This window comes from Asparagus officinalis, chromosome 3 (assembly GCF_001876935.1).
Source record: "Asparagus officinalis chromosome 3, Aspof.V1, whole genome shotgun sequence".
Taxonomy (NCBI): Eukaryota; Viridiplantae; Streptophyta; class Magnoliopsida; order Asparagales; family Asparagaceae; genus Asparagus; species Asparagus officinalis.
Genome location: NC_033796.1, coordinates 78,121,332 through 78,128,990, shown reverse-complemented (window position 1 = coordinate 78,128,990; position 7,659 = coordinate 78,121,332).

Below are 7,659 nucleotides of genomic sequence, written 5' to 3'. Positions count from 1 at the left end.
TCGGTTACAAAGATCCGGTCTTTTTATAAGATCCGGTTACAACGAAATCAAAGAAAAAATAAAAATTACAACTTTCTCCTTTTGAACAAATCGCGAGCTCCTGTTTTGCGGTCGCTCACTTTGTGGGTTCTTCACCTACGCCGGGGTTTATCCGTGGACCACCGCGCGATCTAGATCCGGTCGGATCTACACGATTCGACGGGTATTATTTCGCGAAGGAAATAATAGCCGGGGGGGATTAATTCACCAAGGAAATAATCGCCCTTAGTTCTCGGGATCAAAGGCCAAGCTTTGATCCGGAGTGTGATCTCGTGTAGATCTCAGATCTGATCTTTCTCTCTCTCGAACTCCTGCCTTTTGTGACGTGGATGCTCACCGAGAACCAGATCTGAATGTTCAAGTCCTTAAGTCTTAAAAACTCCAAGCTCAATTCTTAATTCGGCAGAGTTTCGGCTCTCAAAGTTCCCACCTTTTAAAAATAAACCAAGGGGGCCTATTTATAGGCTCTCTAAACTGTGCCCGCGCACAGATCTGGGTCGGCCACCTATAGATGGCCGGCACTGGGCCGAGCCACCCTTAGGCGTTGGGTTTCGTCGTTTTGCGTTTTTGGTTCAGTCCGTGATTCGGTTGACTTAGATTCTGATTTGTTGATCTGATTTGGCAGTAAATCCGATTCCTGATTTGGCAGTAAATCCACTTCTGAGTTCGAGTCTGAAACTGATCTTGATTCGACTGTGATTCGTCCGAGTCTACCCTTGGTTGGATGACTCGTTGACTCTTCGAACCCTTGGCTTGATTCCACACGCGAATGGATGTATTCCGTTGCTTGCGTGCGATTCGTTAACCTCGTCGCCTCGTTGGTTCGTCAGTTTGTACCGAGCTGTGCTAAGGGACCTATAAGCAATTTTATACGCCTACAGATACCCTCTCCAAAGTATTTCAGCCTCGTTCTTTCATAGAAGAGTCTGGAATACTTTGGATATGATTGTCCCAACCTTCAGTCGGTGTAACGGGACCTTGGAATGGCTTCTATTCTTGATTCCTTCAATCCTCCAGGCTATTCGGTGCTTTGTCGAATGTCTGTAAGAGTTCCGGTGCTGCATTTATTGTCTGACCGTTGTCGGAATTTTAAACTTGAAGTCGATTCCTAATTTTCTAATCTTTAGCTCGTGTTTGTTGGTTCAACATAGAACTGACCATCGATTGTTGGCGTTGAGTTCTCATTTGCGACGCGTTGTCCGGCGTAGTGTTGTTGAGTTATCCTTAAGAATATTTATAAAAATATTCTCCAGGAACTTCTCAACCAAAAATAGGGAATAATTTATACTCATATACCTTATTGGAGTAATTTCTGTGCCCGAATGAGCTGAACCGGTCTGGTAATGAGCTGAACCGGCTTGATAATGAGCCAAAAAAAGGCAGTAATTCGGCTCAAAAAATCTTCTGATCCTTCCGAATATGCGGGAGAGGCAAGAATAAACCAAGAACTGATCCCTCGGTCGATTTGAAGTCGTTTCGATGCTCGATTCAGCTCCAATTTGAATTCTGGTTCAAATCTGGTTCAAACTGGTTCAACCTGGTTCAATACTGGCTCAACCTAGTTCAAGCCGGCCCCCTTTTCCTCCTCTTTCTTGGATTCCTCTTCCCTCTTGCATTCTATTTCCCTCAATTCTTCATAAATACCCTAGATCCATCCTTCCTTTGGATCTTTGATTGAGAAATCCCTCAAAAATCTCCATATAAAAATTCCTCTCAGGCCCCTCGAGCACGTGGACTGAGCCTCTTTTAAGATTTGATTTTTGTCGGGTCTTCGAGATTTCCCTCAGGTAAATCCTCCACAATTTTAGCATATTTCATGCTTAATTCAATTTATGAATTTGTGGGGTCGCATGTGAGGATTAGGGTTTATGATTTGGCGCCTCGAGCTCTTCTTTCAGGGGGGGGGGGATTGCAAAAAAGAGGAACTTTTTCCTGGATCTGATCCCTTATTTATTTCGCAGATCATCATGTCGCGTGTCCCGAGAGGTCGGTCCCCTATTGCGTCGACTGATGACGTGCCTCCCTCATATGCTGGTGAGCTATTTTTTTGGAAATTTACAAATTAGTCCATTTTTTTCTTAGAAATTTGCAAATTAGTCCTTTTCACCTCACATTGTTCTCCTTGGTGAGGATCGACGCTTTAAAGATATGTTTTGCTTGGTCAAAACCATATCTCAAAATAAAGAGGGCGTTCTGACGCTGCATTGTGCCTTATAAGGCAGGGATATATTGTCGATATACCTTATCTTATGAATGCACAACGTGGCCAAATCGTCTCACCCTTTATAAGGCAATGACTCTATCTTACCCATTCGTAAGATGAGTTCAATTTCCTTTTATAACTGGAATTAACAAACGTTTAATTGCTTGTTTTCAGCTGAGTATCCTTCCGGAGCATTTTCATCTCATGCGGTGAGCGGACGTCGTGGGGATGATAGGAAGATGGTGAGACCCGAAGTCATCCTTGTATCCGACGATGAAGGGGAAGAGGATCCCATTGCTGCAATTATGTCTGACCAAGAATCCGCCCTCCCGGTCTCCAAATCCGTGCAGGACATCCTCCAAAAAGTAGAGAAGGTTATGCAACACACGGCCACCGTCATTATTTCTGGACGGGGAAGATTTTATGATTTGCTCCCTTTCATAACAGATAGTCTTAAAGACATTCAGCGTGTAGGTGGCCTCCGGATAGCTGGACGATGTGAGATAAGGCTGACTTGCTTAGAGGAACTCATGTATCGTTTGGAAGAGCTAGTACACTTCGACTCACATGATGAGGTCACACCGCTCATGATCGATGCTCAGATTCAGAGGATGCACGAACGTAAGGCCCGAGCGAGACGCATATCAGATCAAGAAATCATCGTTACGAACTTGTACGAACGACAACGTCGTCTGCGGACTAAGATAGATGCTTATAACAGCATTGCTGATAGGACAGGGATTAGGACCGTCCAAGGGGAGAGGACCCTAAAAGATTTTGAGCTCAAGAGCACCAGAGTTCAAAATGTTTATAGAGGAGAGCTGGAGGTTCTTCACGCGTTGCGCCGAGAAGAGGTAACTGCCGATGCTGCCGCCGTTCTTGCTTATGCCAAGCTTCAGAAGGAAGAAGAGGATAAGGTTCGAGCGAAGCACGCAGAGGAACTTGCCAATGTTAAGGCTAAAATTTCTTCCTTCAGTTTGTTAGATCTGATTTGAGACGTCTTCTTGTATCTCAACTTGGTCTGATTTTATTAATAAAACAAAGTCTTTCCTTTAGCGCACTCCCCTTTTTATCTTTATGTTTATCTGTTGATTGTGATCCCGATGGTCGTAATACTTACAGGATTTTTGGCAAACCCTCAGCCCTTAACGGGTTTGATAAGCCTTTACCGACTACCGTTTGAGTCGGGCTAGCATGCGGATTGTCTAAATCCGTTCCGCATGTAACGTTGTGCTAAGAGGGTGAATTCTCCGAGACTTTGTGCTATGATGTCGAATACATAGACTTCGCCATTGTTACGGGAATAGGCTACCCGGCGACGCGTGTTAGGTGTTGACTTTAGGATTTTTGGCTAACCCTCAGCCTTAAACGGGTTTGATAAGCCTTTACCGACAACCGTTTGAGTCGGGCTAGCATGCGGATTGTCTAAATCCGTTCCGCATGTGACGTTGTGCTAAGAGAGTTAATGCTCTTAGTGCTACGATATTGAATACGTAGACTTCGTCTTTCTCACGGGAATAGACTACCCGGCGACGCGTGTTAGGCGTTGACTTTAGGGTTTTTGGCTAACCCCCAGCCTTCAACGGATTTGACGTGCTCTTACCGATTACCGTTTGAATCGGGCTTACATGCGGATTGTCTAAACCCGTTCCGCATGTGACGTTTGTGCTAAAGGAATAAACTCCCTTAGACTTGATGCTACAACTTCGAATATGTAGACTTCGCCATTGTTATGGGAATAGGCTACCCAACAACGTGTTTTAGACGCTGACTTATCCCTACTTAGGCTTCAGGATATAATACCCCAGAATCGAACTCTGGTGTCTTTTTCTTCGGAGAAAGACTAAACCGACGACGCGTGTTAGGCGTCGGCATATGCTTTCTTAGGATTCAGGATGAAATTCCCCATGCGTGTAAGGCATGGATTCTGGTGTTATTAATAACAACCTGTCACAATGTTGAATATGTGAACGGGTGTTCTTTTTAACGGTTAATAACTAACCGGCGACGCGGGTTAAGCGCAGACTTATCCTTGCTTAGGTTTCAGGATAGAATGCCCCAGAATCGAACTCTGGTGTCTTTTCTACAGAAAAAGACTAAACCGACAGCGCGTGTTAGGCGCAGACTTATCCCTGCTTAGGATTCAGGATAAACCTCCTAGGATGAATCCTATATTGACAAATTTTGGAAAAGATCAGTGCGGGAAAGGAAAAATTTTATATTCTGTTTCCCGGTCTTCTTTTAGGGTGAAGGCAAACCCGAATACAAGGAAGGAAGAATTTTATATTCTATTCCCTGATTCTGGAAAGGAAGAATTTTATATTCTATTTCCAGCGCAAAAGAAACTAGAAGTGGGATCTCCACTCTGAGAATCTGGAAAATCTATATAATTGGTTATCTAAACTGAAAAAAGAGTTCTTCGTTTATCGAAGTGAAACTTCAACCTCGGTTATAGCCATGGGAGGGCTTAACCAAAGAGAAGAAGAAGGGAGTTCTTTCGTTTATCGAAAGGGGACTCTGAACTGAAAGTGGACCTCTTGTTTATGGAAAGAATCGAGAGGGCCAGAAAGATATTTTTTGGTGGACCCACTGTCAATTGAAATTGATCAGTGAGGGATTTTGGTGGTGAAAAAGATTTTGGGTTATCCTCTAGAATATTAAGTGTAATATTCTTCAAGGAACTTCCCGGTAAATGGGTTATCCTGAATGTGCTAGGGGTAGTACTTTTTCAGGAACTTCCCATTTATTGGCATTAATTGCCTGGTGCCTTCTTGAGTAATCAGGTGATATGCACCGTTTGAGTAGACTGTGTCTATCACAAACGGTCCTTCCCATTTGGGTTCGAATTTATCTTTCTTCTTGGAATTGAGGATTATCGGTCGGCGAGCAGCGAGGACCAGATCTCCCTCCTTAAAGCTTCTCTGTCGGACTCTTTTGTGGAAAGCCCTGGATATTCTGGCTTGATAAAACTCAATGTGTTGTTGAGCCTCCAAGCGCTTTTCATCCAACCTCTCGAGTTCTTCGAGACGTTTTTGATGGTGTTCTTCTGTCGTCATCTCGGTTGCGAGAGCGATCCGAAGGGATGAGATTTGAATCTCCAATGGTAGCACAGCTTCACATCCGTATACCAACGAATACGGGGTGGCCCCTGTAGGTGTGCGTATGGTGGTGCGATAAGCCCAGAGTGCTTCACCGAGTTTATCGTCCCAGTCTCGTTTATTGGTCTTCACGAGCTTTGACAGGATTTTAATGATCGTCTTGTTGAACGCCTCAGCTAATCCATTCGCAGCGAGATAATAAGCTGTTGACGAAACATCTTCAATTTTGAACTTGTCACAAAACCTGACGAAGGCGTTGCTTATGAACTGTGGACCGTTGTCATGAATGATCCGTCTTGGCACGCCGTGTCGGTATATGACATGATGCTTAATGAAATTGATGACGTTGTTCGTCTTCACTTCTCTAAGCGGAATCGCTTCAGCCCACTTTGAGAAGTAATCTGTGATTGCGAGGATGAATCGATCGCCTTTGACTGAAGGGGGAAAAAATAGGACCGACAATGTCCATACCCTATGTCTCGAATGGCCAAGATGTGGTTGACGTGTGCAACTGCTCTGGCGGCTGATGCATATAATTTGCATGTATTTGACAAGCATGACACTCTCGGGCGTATTCGATTGCGTCACGAACCATTGTTGGCCAAAAATATCTCATTCTCCTGATGCGATCATACAGTTTAGGACCAGGCTGATGCGCACCACATTCTCCTTCGTGTGCTTCCTTGAGAACTTCTTCTGCTTCTTTGTTCGAAAGGCATCGGAGTAATAAACCATCGTACCCTCTACGGTATAATGTATGGGTCTCGGTATTATAGAAGAATCTTGGTGCTCTTCGGCGGATTGATTCTCTTTCTTTTACATCCTCTGGCAAAATACCATATTGGACATAGTCAATGATGGGAAAACGCCAATCTCGGGACTCAGACCCAATTTGTGTTGAATTCACCTCCTTGGCGTTAATGTTTTCGTCATCTTCCTCTTCAATATCCATATCATATATGGGTATTCAGAGTTGATGCGTCTTTACTGTGACTAACAGCTCAGTTTCGGGAGGCTGCGCAAGTGAAACCGCTAGTGCTTCCAGTGCATCCGCATAAGCGTTCTGGAGACGGGGGATATATTCAATGAAGAATTCTTTAAAAGATTCTGCCATTTTGATGGCCTCCTGGTGATACGGGATCAGGTCTTGGTTCCTGATTTCATACTCTCCACGGACTTGGTTGACTATCAATTGAGAATCCCCAAAGGCTTCGAGATATTCGACCCCCAGCTCCTTAGCGAAACTGAGTCCAATGAGAAGCGCGTTGTATTCGGCTACGTTATTGGAACACGGACTAGTCAACGAATAAGCTCGAGGCATCACATGCTTCCCCGGGGAGATTAGGACAACCCCAACCCCGGAGGAAACTGTAGAACCTCCCGGGGTTATTACCCTATTAACTGCCCTCGAAGCACCATCGAAATATAATTGCCATACTTGTTGGTGCGACGTAGTGTTAACTTCGTGGGTTTCATCCGGCAAATCATCTACTTCTGCCGTATCTGTGGTTGGGTTTGCCGCCAAAAGATCACAAATCGCTTGTCCTTTGATCGACTTACAAATCGCTTGTCCTTTGATCGTCTTCTGTTGTTTGAAGTGCAAATCATATTGGGACAAGAGAAGGGCCCATTTCGCTAACCGCCAATTCATAGAGGCCGGTTGCGTCATAAACACCCGTACTGGATTAACATTGGAAATGACGTAAATCGTCTGTCCAACCAAGTAATGCCGCATCTTTTGCATTGCGAATACCAATACAAGGCATTCCTTCTCAATCATCGGATATCAAGACTCGGCGCCTATCAAGGTCCGACTTAGGTAATAAACTGCCTGTTCGCGACCGTTATCGCCGTCTTGTGCTAGTAAAGCACTTATCGAGTGGTTCATCGCCTTGATGTAAATCAAGAACGGTTTACCCGATTTCGGTGCAACGAGAACAGGAGGATTCGCCAGATACGTTTTGATATCTTCGAATGCTTTTTGGCAGGACACCCCTTTCTTGTTTAACTTAGAGAATGGCTGGCATTTCCCAGAAAGATTTGAAATGAACCGCCGGATGTAAGCTAACCGCCCTTGTAGTCCTCTGAGCTCTCTCAGATTTCTAGGGGGTTGCAGCTCATGTATCGCCTTCACGTTGTCAGGATCGATATGTATTCCTTTAATGGTGACGACGAATCCAAGAAATTTTCCGCTGGACATTCCAAGGAAGGATTTAGTAGGGTTCATCTTCAACTGATGGCTCCGCATGAGATCGAACATCGTCTTCAGGTCCTTGATGTGATCTTCTTTATTACGACTTTTCACAACCAAATCATCAA